Source organism: Amborella trichopoda, chromosome 12 (assembly GCF_054954075.1).
Source record: "Amborella trichopoda isolate Santa Cruz 75 chromosome 12, AtrichopodaSantaCruz75HAP2 v2.0, whole genome shotgun sequence".
Taxonomy (NCBI): domain Eukaryota; kingdom Viridiplantae; phylum Streptophyta; class Magnoliopsida; order Amborellales; family Amborellaceae; genus Amborella; species Amborella trichopoda.
Window position 1 is genome coordinate 18,130,297 of NC_142347.1, and position 17,743 is coordinate 18,148,039.

Genomic DNA, 17,743 nt, shown 5'->3' on the forward strand with positions numbered 1-17,743 from the left:
TCCATTCTGCCACCCAAACAAGTGTGGGTCCATATGAGGACAACTGAATTATAGCACCGAGTTTTACAAGTGTGTCAGCCTATGAGTTTAGCCTCCTGGGGATGTGACTCAGGGATACGTCCTCAAACTGGGCCATACACAATTTTGCATCATCGTAATAAGGCTTGAAAATGTCTTTTCTCACATCATTGATCCCTTTGAGCAATCGAATACCCAACTCAGAGTTGCCATATATCTTGAGCTACTCCATGTCAAGGTCGAAGGCTATCTCCAGTCTGATTATAAGGGCATGATATCCTTCCTCATTATGACAACCGGCTTGAGCGAGAGAGAGAAAGAAAGTGGCAATATTCCTCCGCTCGGAATCAAGAATACTACTTCGGTGCCTCCTTGATCTGATTGGAATGCTCCGTCGAAGTACAATTCCCACACATGAACAAGGGCAGCAAAGAATACTTATTCATCAGGGAGGTCACTTGATAGAGGAGATTATATGCAGGTACGGGGTGTGCTACGAGAAAATCAGCCAAGGCCTGGCCCTGGATGGCCTTCTGTGGGGCATACGTGATGTCGAAATCCATTAGCAATAGCACTCACTTAGCAAGCATCCCGACAAGCATGGGCCTGTCAAGAGAAACTTTACAGGGTCAGCTTTCGATATAAGTTTAACTTCATGACCAAGCAAGTACTGGCAGAGTTTCTGTACTATGAAGATCAAGGCCAAGCACATCTTCTCAATAGGGGGATAATTCTTCTCGGCCCCTTACATCCTGCGGTTGAGGTAATATAACATAGTCTCTTTTCCCTCTTCATTGTTTTGTGCCAACAATGCTCCGAGTGACTCGTCTAAAGAAGTCACGTATAGAATGAAGGGTTTTCTCAATACTGGTGTAGATAGCACTGGAGGGTGGAGTAAATAATGCTCGATGTCGTCAAGGGCTTCCTGACATGCTTCATTCTAGATGAATGGGGTATCATTCTTTAGCAGGTGTGTAAAGGGTTTACAGAGACTTGAGACGTTCGAGATGAACTTGCGAATGTATGTCAATTGCCCTTGAAGGGAGAACAGTTCTTAAAGTGTAGTCAGTGACGACATTGCTTGGATTCCCTTGATCTTGACTGGCTCAACTTCAAGCCCTCGATGTCTGACGATGAACCCCAAGAATTTTTGGGCGCACACCAAAAGCGCATTTTAGTGGGTTCATTTTAAGTTGATGAAGGTGCAAATGCTTAAATACCTTTTCAAGGTCTCTCATGTGAGCATCCTTCTCTTTGGATTTTACCACCAAATCCTCTACATAACACTCAACCTCTTTGTGCGTCATGTATTTGAAAATGGTCGTCATTGCTCTTTGGTATGTGGCGCCAGTATTCTTTAATCCAAAAGGCATCACTGTATAATAGAAGACCCCTTTTGGAGTTAAGAATGTAGTGGCCTCTTCATCATTGGGCGCCATCCTTATCTGATTATACCTGGAGTATTCGTCCATGAAGGAAAATATTTGACAGTGAGTTGTAGAGTCGATGAGCATCTCGGTGAATGGAAACGGCAAGTCGTCCTTGGGACAGGCGGTATTCAAATCGTGAAAGTCAATACACACCCTAATTTGCTCATTCTTCTTCTTGACGGGAACGACATTTATTGGCCATTTCGGTTACTTGACTTCATGGATTAAACCTGCTTGTTTGAGTTTGGTTATCTCGATGTCTATCTGCATTTCAAGGTCAGGCCCGAACCTTCTTGATTTCTGTTTGACAGGTTTGACAGTTGGATCAATGCCGAGACGGTGAACAACGACTTGAGGGTCTCAACCAGGCATCTCATGATAATGCCATGCAAAGACGTCCCGTTTTGCTCTCAAGAGGGTAGTGAAATCCTCTTTCTCTTTTGGAGACATATTCACTGAAATGAAAGTGGCTATGGGATCCGCTTTGTCTCCAAGATTTATTTCTTCGAGTTTGTCAGCTGTGGCCTGACCACCTTCTTCCCATTCTTCAGTGGTTTCTTGCTACTCTTGCTCGTTGTTCTCATTAGCTTTTTCACCAACTTCAAGCACAGAGAGCCATGAACCTGACATCTCTGCCTCCAATAGGGCTCTAGGGTTGGCCATGCTTCCTGCATTTTTCTTGAACCGAGTGACGGAAGTGTTAACTCCAAATGTAGAAAACACATCAAGTTGGAGAAGCTTGTCTAGACAGTTAGGAAGAAATTGAGGTTGAGTGATGGTGATGCGAAGAGTGTCTTTGTACGAATCACATGGTATTTGTCCGGATGCCTGGAGTGTTTGCTCCAAGCTAATTGGTTCTTCACAGACTTGTATCATATGGCATGCTTCCTGGGAATAGAAGCTTCGCCCTTTTAATTCTCTTAGTCTCTGCTCGAAGTTAGGCTCAGGGGGCCACTGGGGTTTCTTTGGCTTCGACCTCTTGTGCTTCTTTGAAGAAGGTGACTATGCCTTGGCTTTAGCTGCCAGGGCATCTGCAACTGTTAGGAATCCTACTACCTATGTCAAGGTCTTTCTCAATCGTTTCCGCTGTGTCCTACTTATATTGAATCCTTCAAATTCCCAATCGAGGACCTCGAAGTTTAGGCATATCATGGTTTGTACCTGCAGGGGACGTAGAAGAGGGAAAATGAGAAGCAGTACAAGAAGAATGAGAAGGGTTAGAAGGTGAGGGACTTTTAAGGTCGTTTCCCTCATCAGATCGATCTGGGCTACTTTTTACGCCATGACCAGGGTTGGACGGGTGCAGGGGGGCTTTTAGGTCTTTCCCTTTCTTAAACCGTTGGGGACTGCTTTTAACATCGTCACCCTCATTTGAAATATGTTGAGTGGGAGATGGCACGAGAACGTCTTCCTGGTAGGATGAAGAAGGAAGAAGGATCATGCCAGGAATGAAGTCCAGTAAAGTTGGCAGTAGAGGAAGGGGCCTGAGAAATTTCTGCTCGACTGTGGGTTGAGCGGTCTTGCTTCTTCGGTGAGTACCCCTTGGTGCCCGTCTCTCTTTGGTTTTTTGAGGTGATGATTGATTCATCTCACTGAGCTTACGAACAACTCTAGCTTGGTGAACTGCTGAACGCCTTAAGAACTTGAGTCTACTTCGGCCATGGTAAACTCTTTGGCGGAGTCCAAGTCACTGCTAGGCAGGTCCTGCTTTGTGAGATTTTCTTGCCCCGATAGAGGAATGACCTGGGGATCACTTACGGGGAGACTGTAAAAATCCTGACACTCCCGATTTTTCTTTGTGAATATATCAAGGAAAATTGTGCATTGTGATAAGTAATGGCCCCTTATTTGATTGTAAGGGCACCAACGATCTTTACTCGCCTTAGTAAGGTGACAGGGTTTCCTTGCTTGCTTCAGTGTGATTATGCCTTCCTGAAGCATTATAATGAAGAATGCATAAAGGATACCAGGCATTTTGTCTTCCTCTTGGATGGGTACGACATGGGAGGCCTAGGCTACCCCAAGGGCCTTATTTAAGTCTTCAAGCTTTATCTGACCCTTCTAAATTAAGGCCTCGATAATACCCTTCAACGTGTAGCAGTCATCGGTAGGATGATTGATCCTCCGATGGTAAGCATAATAATTTGCCTGAGTGTTAAGGCCTGGTTGCTTGAGAAACTTGGCTTCTGAAAGCTGGATTATATTCTATTCCAATAATAATCGGATTTGTGTAGGGACCCATTCCTTCTGGAAAGGATAGACCTTGTTTCTATGCTTGGTGAAATAATTACCCCGATCAAGGTTGGCTGGTGGGGGTACCCGATTGTATGATTGTTGTTGCTTGTCAGTCTGGGGTGTTACCTTTGTCGAGCTTACCCCTTTAGAGTGGTCCAAAGTTTTGGTGGGAGCCTTCTTTGAATCAGTGACCATGATGGCTACACTAATTACCCCTTTTTGTGTGCTGCCTTGTGTCTTATTCCGAGAGCTACCATTGCCCCTGTTGTTTGCTGAGTTTGTAGATGGTAGTCATGTCCCACCATGGTGGCGTGATAAATTTTCTATGAGAACTGATTTAGAGATCAACTCTGACATGGAGATTGGATTAGAGGCCTCGACATGTAGAGCGATCTCAGGTCGCATGTTCCGAATGCAAGTTTTGACTGCTTCCTTCTCAAGCATAGGATTAGGAAGGCGGGAAGCCAAATTTCTCCATCTTGATATTAACTGATCCATGGGCTCATCGAGGTCTTGAGATAAGGTGAGAAGTTTGATTCTTTGACCCTCTCTCTCGACCTCATAGAAGCGTTAATAGAACAGTTTCTCCATCTCCTCCCATGTATGCATTGAGTTTGGAGGAAGTCGGGCATATCATTAGAATGCTGGGCCATCGAGGGTCTCAACGAACTGTCGGAGAAGAAGTCTCCCATCAGCCGCTATTTCTCAATGTTTCGCAACATTCTGGCTTGAAATGGGCAATATGTTGGTTTGCGGACGTGGTTCCGTTTACTAAAGGAAACTTCCCTTTCTTATAATCTGAGGTAAACGGGACCTGATCAATGTACGAGGGGTATGGCCTTTGATAAGGAGTTGTACCATTTATCCTTAGGATTTGTCTGTTCTTTAGGCTATGGGTGACCATAGCGTCAATGTCTGTCTGAGAGACGAGATGAGGGACATAATTGTCCTGTGAGGCAAAAGGAAGGGGATGCTATGGAGGTACACCATCAGAGTTATGGGAATTGACCTTATGGTTAGCTGCCTAGCATGCAACATCGATACGATCGATCTTTCCATCGTCGTGTGCACCATATCCTCAAACTTTTTCATGCACTCTTCCTGTGCATCACTGGGCTCTCTTACAACCATTACGCTGACCGTTTCTCTATGGAGGTCAACGTTAGTGGCAGCTGAGGGCTTGCGACCTTGATGGGTCGTATGTGGTAGGTCAGTCAACAGAGGGCTAGCATGCCTTGACTGAACTTGACTCTTGTATGCTGATAACGTTTAGACTGGTTCTTGACAGTCTTGAGACCATGGCTTTTGAGTGGCTGGGCTTCTCTATGACAGTAACCACAACATAGGGCTCATGAAGCTCTTCTTCAGGCTTCATTGTCTGTAGGAGGTAGAAGGGATTCAAGTGAGTAGGGTCCTTAGAATCAGTTGTTTTGACTGCCTTCGTCACCTCCCTAGTCAATATTTACAGACCTCTACCACATTTAGCCTTGAGGTTTTGATGGACCTTGTGCCAAAACTCCAATCTAAGTTGCAGCTGGCCAGCTCTTCTTGCATAGGAGAGAGTTGTCTCCATCATGTGCGGTAATGGACGAGGGCTAGGACTTGGAGTCATCTTAGGCTGCGGAGGATGAACTACTCAATCTTCCATCAGGTCAATGCCTTGAGCTCTCTTATGAGCTCCAGAGACACAACCAAAGTGATAGGGCTGGTTCAGGATGGTAATCTTGTTGAAAACCTTCGAGTGTCATGGCTGAAGGTGCTTGCTCGTGAAGGAGGAGTGGCCGGAGCAGGATTGAGTCATGAGAAGGCTCGAGTCTAAGGCTAGGGGAGTATGTGATGGTGACGCGTGTGCACCCCTTGAAGAAGGATTATGGGAGACTTGGGAGTCAGCCTGGGCTCATGCAAGTAATCGGACTTTAGGAGGCAAAGAACTACGAGCAGGTGTCTGTAAGAGAACAAATGTAGGCCTGCCCCTTACAGGGTGTGCTTGTGTGTGGAGAGTAGGAGAATGAGGAGGTCGTCTCCTATGTACTCGAGTTGACGTAATGACGGCGTTGCCCCGAGCAGTGAGATGCATGTGATCAGCATGCATAGGACCTAACTTTAGAAGGTTTGATCCAAGATGCTGACTCGGGGTAGCACAGGGTTACTCCGAAATGTGGCTCGAGTGGGTGACCCACGAGCTCTGTGGTTTGTGTGCGGTGTTGAGACTGTGAGGTTTTCGCCTCGATGAGTTGAGCCTCTAGGGATAGAGACCAATGCTGCAGAAATGTGGGGAGTAGTCTTATGGTGACCCACAGAAGCAATGACAACTTTTTTGCATTTTATAAAAAGGGACTAGGTAGCCTTTCGATGTACCACAGGAATACCACCAGCTGGTGACTTGTCGGTGGCAGGGTGCATTCTGTGTGGGGCAACAGAAGTGTTGCCGATGTCTGGCACCTTGGTGGAGTTTCCACCAGAACGGGAAGATGGGGAGTGAGGGACCTTTATTTCCCACCTCACACCGATCCAGGTTAAGACCTGGGAGCTAGATAAGGGGTCTTTGCTCAAGAGGATGTTTGGGAACCAAGTCGGAGGAACTTGTTCCTTGGGACACTCTGGAATGCGGGGATAAGAAAAAGCCCGATCCAAATAAACGGGTTATAGAACCCTGAAGCCATAAATAAAATGTGAAAAAATAATGAAAGCAGATAATAAAAGAAGAAACTAGCCAAACAAGAATGATCTTACTAAGGCGTAGTAAGTCCCTAGTGGAGTCTCCATGCGGGTTAGGTGCCTCGATCTCGCCCTCCGGATCCTTTGGGGATCAGGTGGCGCGTATCTCGGCTTCGAGGGAAGACCCGAGATGTTTTTGAGATCGCTCTCTCAGGAACCTCGTTCGAGAATGTGGGTAGGTGTTCCCAACTGGTGGGAGAGGAATTTAAGGTGGATTCAGGACTTACTCGAGATGGCTCATGTGGGCACCCTTTTAGATCATGAAGAAAGTCCCCCCAGTAATAATATTGGTTCGGAATCGCCTCCCTTGGCTCGTATTCTTCTATTTTTTGCAATTACACACATATGGAAAATGCTATAAGATAGGTGGGTCAGACCTCACCCTTTTCCTCTTTGATGAACGTACACAAGCATGTTCATACGAAAAGAAAAATAAGAGAAGAAAGATGGGGGAGAGAAGAATTCGACTGAGCGAGAGGATCAAAATGGTGACAAACTTGGTGAATAATTGTCCTGAAGTGGTAGCAAAATGGGCTCGGTAACTAAGATCGGCTCACAGGATTACTACTAGATGTCATTACAAGTACTGACTAGCTAGGCACGATGGCTAGTCAGAGTTGAGTTGCAAGGTGGCCGCACGGGAGTAGCGTGCAGCTCCTCTTGTTTTGCTCTTTTGCTTATAACTTATTCTTGGAATGTCCGTTTAACCTGAAATTTGACCCCTGGGGGTTTTCAACTGTTCTAGATCCAACGGTAGTGGTACCACAACACTTTGATTCATCTAAATTATAGTTCTAGTTATAGGGGTCCGTTTCATGGTGTAAGAGGCTGATTCTGAGGAAACTATTTCTTCGTCTGCACTACCTTAGACATGTCAGAATGCAAGGAAAATTGGAAGGATAATTTTAAGAGTCCTCATGATGAACTTGAACAATTTTGGGGCCATTCTGGAACTACAAAAATTTCCACTGTTTGTCAGGCATTATTAACCAGGGACCGAGGTGCAGAAAAATGTCTTCAAACAGCTTGCCCCTCTGAATGTTGTGGTTCGAGAGAAGCGAGAAGTACAATCATTCTAGAAATTCCTTCGATTAGCCACAGAACTACGTTAACACTGAAGAGATCCACGCAATGTTGTGACTAGGATGCTCAGACGTTTGGATGCAATGTACGGGTCCATCCGTGGAGGCTTTAGGGGGAGAAGAGACGTTTTGAGGGATATGTAGAAGTTCTCACCCTCAAGCGACTATTTACAATTTTGAGAGCTTGAAGATTTTGTGGGGACCTCATTGGCCAAAATCGGGCCTATGTGGTGGCCAAGAGCTATGAACCATTGGTCGGCATTATTTACTGCTACAGCAGGTTTGCTTTTGAAGATAAGGGTATCTCTATAGGTCCCATCCAGCGGGGTTCAGTCGGGGGCTTCTAGCCTGTCCCGAAGATCTGGGCCTGTCGGCTAGGTCGAATTTTTGCGAGGCGGCCTCGTTGACCCCATCCTGTTGGGTCCAGTCTGGGGCTTCTGACCTATCCTGAAAATCTGAGCATGTCGGCTACAGACGGTTTTTGGCAAGCCGATCTCATGACGAGGAATAACCCTTGAGTCTCTAGAAGGTTGGGCCCTGGCTTTGTCAGTTTCTTGCCTTCGTGGGGCTATTTAGCATTTTGAAGGGATCTTATGGTCGTCGTCCTCAACCTCAAGGACTCTTGTTGTTTTTGGAGGTAAAGTGTGGGAGATCTTATGAGGCTCTCACTCCCAAGTGAGCCATTTTGTGTTGTGATTGGATGCTGACAGTCGAGGATTTTACATAGACCTCATTAGCCAGAATTATGCTTGTTTTGACAATTGGGTGCCGGCTGAGGCTGTGACGCTGTGCCAGCCTATTTTGTTAGTCCAAGCGCCCTTTGTGGGTTTTCACTTGAATTGGGAAAATGGTGCCGTAAAGACAATTTTCACCCACTTACCTTATTTTTTGGCTCTTTTACTCATGACCTTGCAACCATGTCCACCCTTTTCATCCGTTTTTGCTTACGGTGCCCGTTTGTGGTTTTAATCATGCCAGGGTATTTTTTTTCACGGAACTCTTTTACTCATGGTTTCGTGACCATGCCGTCAGTCATTTTTAGTCATGGTGTTCCCTTGTTCAGATGTACACCATGTCCATTTTTTTGTGATGGCACGTTTAGGGTCATGCCTTCAAGACCTGTGCGAATCCTTTTAACATCATGCAGTTAGGACATGCACTATAGTTTAGTGTCATACAACTGGACCGTAGTGGTGATGAATGGAAAGACTATGGAGGCCATAAAGTGAGTATGGTGATGGTTTTGACTCACTTTGCGGAGATGGTGCGAGGTTACTTATAAGAGATGGAAGATGATGAATGGTAGGTGAAAAATGGTGACCCACTAGCTGATGATGAGTATGGATGGTGAGATCGTTCGCCATTTTGTGAGCATGGGTGAGACTCACTGGGGGATTATGAATAGTGTTGTGAAGTGAATAGGTTTACTGGGGAAGTAATGAAGGATGGGTCAGTTAGGGAAGGTGTGCGTGAAGATGTACGTAAAGGGGGTATGCAATATATGTTAAGGCATGTTTAAGGTCATGCCTCCGGGACCTGGGCCAAGCAATTAAATGTCATGCGTCCAGGACGTGCACTATGGTTTAAGGTCATATAACTTGGACCGTGGTTATGCAGTTTAAATCATGCAACTAGGACCAGGCAGTTTAAGGTCGTGCAAGTAGACCTTCGCTACAGTTTAAGGTCATATAGTTTGGACCATGATGTTAAGCCTTTTAACGTCATGTAGCGAGGATGTAGACTATGGTTTATGGTCATAGAGTTCGGACTGTGGCTATGCAGTTTAAAGTCATGCTGCTAGGACTAGGCAGTTTAAGGTCGTTCAACTAGCCCTCCGCTACAATTTTAGGTCGTATAGTTTGGATCATGTCGTTCAGGGTCGTGCACTTGGACCATGGCTGTGCGGTTTAAGGATATGCAGCACGAACCATTTTGTGGGTCGCTATGTAGGTGAAGCTCCATGGGGGATAGGTCTGTGGATAGCAATCTGACTCCCTGGGGATAAAGATAGTTAAGGCTATACACAAGCAAAGAGATTTAGATGAAGATGGTGGCCCTATGAGGAGTGGCAAGTGGAAGCGGACTTCATTGGGGATTAAGAGGGTAAGTATGACTCCCTGAGGATGATGAGTAATGGTGTACATTTAACTCTATTGAGAATGACAGGCTAGAGAACAGATGCAACCCCACTGAGGGTTCAAAAGACAAGAATGGCCCTAGCTCCCTGGGGATAGTGGGCCGCAATAGGATGTGACTCCTACTAGGGGATGTTGGTGTGAAACAGACCCTCTGGGGATTGAAGGGGTAAGTGCGACCCCTTTGTTTTTTGCATACACTTAACTCCATTGGGGGTGTTTATGAAATACACCTAGTGAAGAGGTGGTCCATCTAGTTAAAGTTATGCGTATGAACTTTTTTTTGCGTCGTACGTTATAGTTTTAAAGTCTTGTAGCTCGGACCATGGCTATGCAGTTTAAATTCATGCAGTTAGGACCCTACAGTTTAACGTCGTGGAACTAGACCTTTGCTACAGTTTAAGGTCATGTAGTCCGGACCATGGCGCTAAGCCTTTTAACGTCATGCAGTCAGGACGTGCACTCTGGTTTAAGGTGATACAATTGGACCGTGGTCGTGCATTTTAGCGTCATGCAACGAGGACCATGTAGTTTAAGGTCATGCAACTAGACCTCCACTACAGTTTAGGGTCATAAAATTTGGACCGTGGAATTTAGGGTCGTGCACCTAGACCATGACTGTGCAGTTTAAGGTCATGCAGCACAGACCAAGGTTGTGCAATTTAGGATCATGCATCATGGAGCCTTGTGTGGGATGAATGTGACTCTAGGGAGAATAGAGTAATAATTGGGGTCTTGACTCCTTAAGGATTGAGGCTGTGGTATAGGGAATGAACTTCTTGAGGTGGTCGGACAATGGTCCGGGTGGGAGTGCCATGGCATGTGCACGACACTAAGTCTTGAATGGTGCACACGACATTAGACCTTGAGTGAAGCACATGCTGTTAACCACTTGGTGAGGCGCACGACGTTAACTCCTGATGTGCGCACAACGATAGCCCTTGACAAGGCGTGTGGCAATAGCTCCTTGACGAAGCATACGACAATAGCTCCTGACGAGGTGCGCAACGATATCCCTTGACGGGGCACACGACGATAGCTCCTTGACGTGGCACGTGGTGATTGCCGATAGCCCTTGACAAAGCACATGGCGATAACCCTTTTGGGTCTTGGGCTTGACCCGCCCCAGCCTTGTCTTATTGTCGTCGGACTGGAGCATCATTCCAAATTTGTGAGGGGTCGTTTGTGGCACTGCTGAGTATAAAAGAGGGAAAAACCCCATTTCACTATTTTACAGAAGCGTAAAACAATTGAAGAGATTTTTAGAGAGAGAAAGAGAGTCGGAGCTTCCTTCAAGAGTTCCTTGACAAGAGTTGTGGGCCTTAACAACGTGCTTGTGAGTGTTTTCGGAGAGTGCTGAGGTTCTTCTGATCAGGGAAAGGAGCTTCTCAAAGCCTTAGCGAGATTTTCAGTGGTGCTCTGCTGGAGTTGTGGTGCTTTGCCGATAGCCCCGAGGCTAAAGGGGAAGTTGCAGAGAAGTCAGGGAATCTGACAATCTTCTGGCTATCGGAAGAGAAGAAGGAGGAGTAATAGTGGGCTCACCGGAACCACAGTGAAATTCTGGTGAGTGTTAGCGATCTGCAAGAGCAAAAAAATAGGGAGAAGGGAATCCTGTATGGTCATAGGGAAGCTTTCTGGGGATTTCGGTGGTATTTCGCCAACCCCGGTAATGAGTAGAAGGTGGGGAATGGTTTTTCACTGAACATGAGTGTTTTACGCGAAATCCAAAGGGTTGTAAGGATGCGAAGGGTCGTGAGAAGGAAGACCGTCGGGGAGGAGCGATGGTTGGGGAAAAAGAAGACGCATGGGAGTTAATGCCTCTCGAGAATTGAGAATTGTGGGAACCGGGGAACCGCGAGGGCATGCGTGACATTAAGCCGCATGCAATGCTGCCCTCGTGCATCTCTAGGCTCCCCACGACGATAGCCACGTTTTGGAGCATGCCGCTCAAGGCAATAGTGTCGCGATGCTGGCATGACTGTGATGATGGTAGCACGCGGCATTGAGCTGAGCGCGGTAGTGGTCACCTGCGGCGTTAAGTCACATGCGGTGATGATCACGCACGGCGTTGAGTTGCGCATGAAGATGACATGGACGACGATGCCTTGTGGGGGCCAACAGTGATGGAAATGAGAAGGCCTGATTACTGTGGTATGTTAGTAGCTAAGTCCTCCAGCACAACAGTGGAGTCCATGTTGTTTTGGAGGAAGGGAATCCATTATGGGCCAGCTCCTTGCTAGAGAAGTCTACTTTGTATGTCAGATGGATTGAAGTTGACTCAGAAATGGTTGGTTTTTTCTTTTGTCATGTAATCATCCTCCTTGAGAACACCCGGCAGATGAATTGAAGCTGACTTCTAAGTGGTTTTGCTTCTTCTTCATGATGAGGGCATTTCTTTTTAGCCTGTAACCGTCCTCTTATCCTCAGATGCAAGAGTTTTGTACTGCGGGTTTTGGCTTGTAATTATCCTCTTATCCTCAGATGCAAGTGCTTTGTAACCTCCCTAATAATGGGCTTTTGATTGTAGCTTGTGCCTTTTTCCGATGCAATAAAAAAAATGAATTTATTTTAAGTCGGCTTATTGTTTGTCATCTTTATTTCTTTCTTTTTATTACGCGCACCGCATTTTAGGGATATGTGACTTCTCCATCAAAGTTTGCTAGTATATAGGCCCCATTTGGTGTGACCTCCTTGATGATCCCCCATGTTTAAACATGCCTCATCAAGGAGGGAGAGTTGTATAAGATCTCCCAAGAACATGGCTCATCGGGGAGCGAGAGCCGCATAAGGTCTCGCAGGACTGATAGCTCATCAGGGGGTGAGAGCCGCATAAGATCCCCCACGTTTCAACATAACTCATCAGGGAGTGAGAGCTGCATAAGATCTCCTAGCAATCATGGCTTATCCTATGTTTCAACATGGCTCATCAGAGAGTGAGAGCTGCATAAGAACTCCCCAATTCAACAACAACAATTGTCTTTGAGGATGAGGATGATGACTAAAAGATCCCGCCGGAAATGCTAAGGACTATCACGAAGGTAAGAAACTGATGAAGCCAGGGTCTAACCAGCCACAGGCTTCAGGGTACGTCTCGTCAAAACCCCCTAGTCTACATGGGACAAGACTTTCAGGATGCATCAAAAGCCCCCTACTGGACCCCGTTAGATGGGACCTACAGAGATACTCTGAGCATCAAAAGCAAACCTGGTGTAGTAGTGAACAATGCCGACCAAAGATTCGTAGCATTTGGCTTTCAAAAAGAGGCCTGGTAGTCACTTGAGGGTGAGGACTTCAACAAGATCCCTCAAAGTTCCCAAATGATTGCACTTCTCCATTCTCTCGAAGCACAACATTCGGCAGGGCATGCTGTTGGAAGGTATTTTTCATCAACATGGGGCTCCGCTCAATAAAGACCTAGCAAATAGTGGAAATTGTGACAGTCTCAGATTAGCCCCAGAACTAGCCAAAATCTTCATGAGGTCTCTCAAAAGTCTCTTACCAAGTTTTGTCGCATTCCAACATGTTTAAGGGAATGTAGACAAAGAAACAGTTCCAGCAAAATCGGCATTTAGCACCCTGAAACGGACCCTATTACTAGCGCTACATTGTCGATGTCTCAATTTATTGTGGGACAACCACCATTGGAGCCCGCACCATTGAAAACCCCTAGGGGTGAAATTTCTGCTCGAACAGACACTCTAGGAAGAGGTTATAGGTAAAATAATGAAACAGAACGGGCCACATGCTATTCGCGTGCAGCCACCCTGCAGCTCCATGCCATAGAAGGGATAGTCACGACTAGTGACTTTCGATGCTCATATCTCACCCATCCCATGTAGGATCGTGCACAAATTTGGTGAGCATGTTCGTTTAGTCAAGGTGAGCGATTCGATAAGTGGCACACCTCGTGACAACAACTGAGCGTGAGGAAAAGCTAAAGAGAAGTTGCTGATCCGTGAAGACAGTGCTGTAAATTTAGCTGTGTCGTGTCTCGCTGAATCGGTCAGAGGCCGCTCGCTAGCCCGATCGACGCAAGACAAATTCCATTACGAGGATAAGGTCTCAGGCTAACACTGACCCGAACCCCGTACGTGATGAACAATAGGATTTTGCACACGAAGCCGATGAAGTAACTTTAAATTTCGTCGTCGGAATTCCAAATTTCGGCCAAAATTTCAAAGTTGTGAAATATTCGTTCGGGCATAGAATTGAGTTGTGTTTGTTGCCTCATAATCGTAACAGCATAGTCAGTATAGTTTAGTCAAGAAATCACCGCAAAACATCACAAAAAGAGTACGCTAACGATCCGAAGTTTCAAGATCCACTGAAATTTCAAGTCACATGATTGTGCACTAAAAACATGATCCATGGCTCGAAGTTGGTATCAAATCGATCGCCATACCGAGCTCTACAAGAAAACAATCATCTTACGATCAATCGGGCATCAGAACGACCCCGGATCATCCATGCAAGATCATGCAAGTTGTAGGGCAACACATGGACTATTCTAAAATTCCACGAATTGTTAAAAAGGGGTAAATATGTAATTTTGCTCCCTAATTACTTTTAATTCAATTTAATCTTAATTTCTTGTAGTTAGGGTTACTTTTGATCATCCACCCATGTTTGGGGAAAATTCTATATATACGTACTAGCATTGTATGCAGAAGAAAGGACACAGACAGGATCCATCTTCTGGCAAAAGAGAGAGTTTTTATTGAATATAGTTTATGTTTCTTCCCACTGTTGTGTCATGCTTGTGAGAGAGAGTGAGGTGAGAGAAAATTTTGATCGATACCCCTAAGTTTGAGGTAAACCTTCTCTCTCTTATTTTTCTTTTCTTCTCTCTCTCCTCTTTTCTCTCTTCTTCTCTTTCTTCTTCTTCTTCGCTGTCTATGCTCTCCTCAGGGGCCATGAACGATAGTGGTAGTGCCATGCATGCCTCTCTGGTAGCCTCACAAGTCGTGCATGGTGATGACAGTTCCTTGCGCACGTCTCTTTCTCCCTCTGTTCTATCTCTTTTGGGAGGCCTACAAACGACGCTGCTTATCGTTGTCTGTAGATGTATCCTTAGTGCCTTAGTGAAGGACACAGGTAACGAATCCTATCGCCACCTGCAGGGACTTCACCCTGTCGCATGACCATTGCAGATGGCAATACCCATCGCCATCCGTAAAGGGTTGAGGCAATACTCGCCGCTGCATGCTGGAAGTTATCGCAATACCCATCGCCATGTGTAAAGGGTTGAGGCGATACCCATCGCCATGCGCCCTACTAGAAGTAATCTCCGCGAGACCTATGAGAAGTTATCAACATGCACCTTGTTAGGAGCCATCACTGTTTGCTAGGGACATGTCACCTCCTCGTGCTGCCAACGGCGATGCCCATTGCCGTCTGGAATCTTCCTCCTTCTGTCATCACTCTCTCTTCTCTTCATCCTTTTCTCTTCTAACTTGACTGAGGGTAGATCTAGCTTAGCACCGCCATCTCGGTGTCGGTTTTGAGTAGTATTGCCACCATGCTGGTCCTGAGGACCATGCTCGTCTTGTTGCCACTCCGAGTCGATAATTGTATAGATGTCATGCTAGCTTCGCTTCTCCATCGATTTTTTCTTCTCTTTTCTATCTTTATCTAAAAATTTACATTTCATCATGCTCTCACATGAACGCACGTTGCCCTAAGACAAAGTTGAGTCTCCTTGACCCACTTGTCTTACAAATTAACCATAGCAGTGTTGTGTAGAAAACAAGAGGATTGCAGGTCAAAGAAGGCGATTTCGAACTAGCTAAAGCAGTTGGGGAGATTTCTTTGTGATCTAAGAGGGCGCCCACATGAGCCAGCCTGAGTAAGTCCCGAACCCACCTAAAATTCCTCTCTCATCAGTTGGTATACCTGCCCATGCTCTCAAGCAAGGTTCTGAGAGAACGATCTCAAAACCTGGGTTCATCAGAAACCCAAGGTACGTGCCACCAAATCATCTAGATCCAGAAGGCGAGATCGAGGCACCTAACCACATGGTTGTGCCGGAGGATTTGGCTTCCAACAAACCGTGGTGGCACAACCTTCTCATTTTCCATCACTCTTGACTCCCGTGAGACATTGCCGTTCATGATCATCGCCGCGCATAACTCAACATCATGCACAACCATTGTCGTACGCAACATAATTTCGCATTCTAGCATCACCATGGGAAAATCAACGCCACGCGAGACCATCGCCACTACTAGCATGCTCTGATGAACGTGGCTATCACCGTATGTGGTCTACGGAAGTGCGAAGGTGGCGCCACATATGACTTAATGTCGCGCATGACCTTGACGTACCTCCGTTCCCACCATCCCCAATTCCCAGAATGCATTAACCCTTGTGTTTCTTTGGTTTCCCTAGCTAGCTGCGCTCGGCGACCGTCCACCTTCTCATCCCCCAACCCTTCGGGTTCTCACCAGCATTTACCCTCCTCATTCGGAATCCACCCCCGTCAATTGGGAAACCCCTTTCTTGCCTTCCACTCATTGTCAGAATTAGCAAAAAACCACCGAAATCCCCATAAGGCTTCCTTGAGACCCTGCGGATCTCCCTGCTCCCTGCGTTTCCCACTTCAGCAAGTTCACCACAAACTCACCGGAATTTTGCTGAGTTCCTGGTGAGCTCACTACTGCTCTCCCTTCTTCTCCTCCGATAACCAGAGGACCTATAGAGTCCTATGAACTCGCTGCAATCTCCCCTTCAACAGCAGAACGACCAGAGAAGTGTCCAAGCCCCAGCAGGGCACCTCTGCAAATCCTGTTAAGGCCCCTAGAAGCCCGAATCAGGTGTCTCTGCTAAGGCCCCTAGAAGCCAGAATCATGTGTCTCTGCAAATTTGGCAGGGAAGTTCTTGCCAGAAAACCTTTGTCAAAAGCTTTGGCCCTCCCTCTCTAAAACCCCTTCTACTATTTTACCCTTCGGTAAAATAGTAAGGTGGGGTTTTTCCCCATTTTATATCGAGCAGTGCGGTAAATTTCCCTCTAAAAACACAAAAATGATGCTCCAGTCCCCAGTTCTTATAGACAATAAGACCATGCCGGGGCGGGTCTAGCTCGAGACCTGAGAAAGCTATCGTCGTGGCCTTCACCCAAGAGACTATCACTGCCTGCCTTCGTTAAGGACCATCGCCGCGTGCCTCCTCGAAAGGAGTTCTTGCCTCGTGTTTTGCCAAGGGCCACTGCTCAACGCTTCACCAAGGCGCCTAATGCCACATACGCCATCCGATACTTAGTGTCATGCGCACGCCATGACACTCCCATCCTGACCATCGTCTTATATTTTGAAGAAGTTCATTCCCTGCACTACAACCTCACTCCTCAGGGAGTTTAGTCTAACGGCTCTGTTCCCCATGGAGTCAAATTCCCTCACCACCCCATGGTTGACATGAGCAACCCTAAACTGCATGGTCAGTTTAATATGACCTGTCTAGTTGTACAACCTTAAACTGCATAGTCCTTATGGCACGACTCAAAATTGTACGACCACGATCCAGATGCACGACCCTAAACTGCACGATCTGACTATATGACCTTAAGCTGTAGAGGTGGTCTAGTTGTACGCAACGACTCAAAACTGTACGACCACGATCCAGATGCACTACCCTAAACTGCACGGTCCGAACTATATGACCTTAAACTATAGTGGTTGTCTAGTTGTATGATGTTAAACTACATAGTTCTTATAGAATGGCTCAAAACTGTATGATCACGGTGCCGATGCACGACCCCAAACTGCTCGGTCCGAACTATATGACTTTAAACTGTAGCGATGGTCTAGTTGTATGACCTTAAGCTGCACAGTCCTTGTCGCACGACTCAAAACTGTATGAGCACAGTCCAGATGCACGACCCTAAACTGCACGGTCCGAACTATATGACCTTAAACTGTAGTGAAGATCTAGTTGCATGACCGTAAACTGCATAGTCCTGGTCTCATGACTCAAAACAGTACGACCACGGTCGATGCTGCATGACCTTAAAATGCATAGCCATGGTCTAAATTATACGACCATAAACTGTAGCGAAGGTCTAGTTGCACGACCTTAAACTGGACGTTCCTAGTCGCAAGACTTTGAACTGCATAGCCATGGTCCAAGCTAC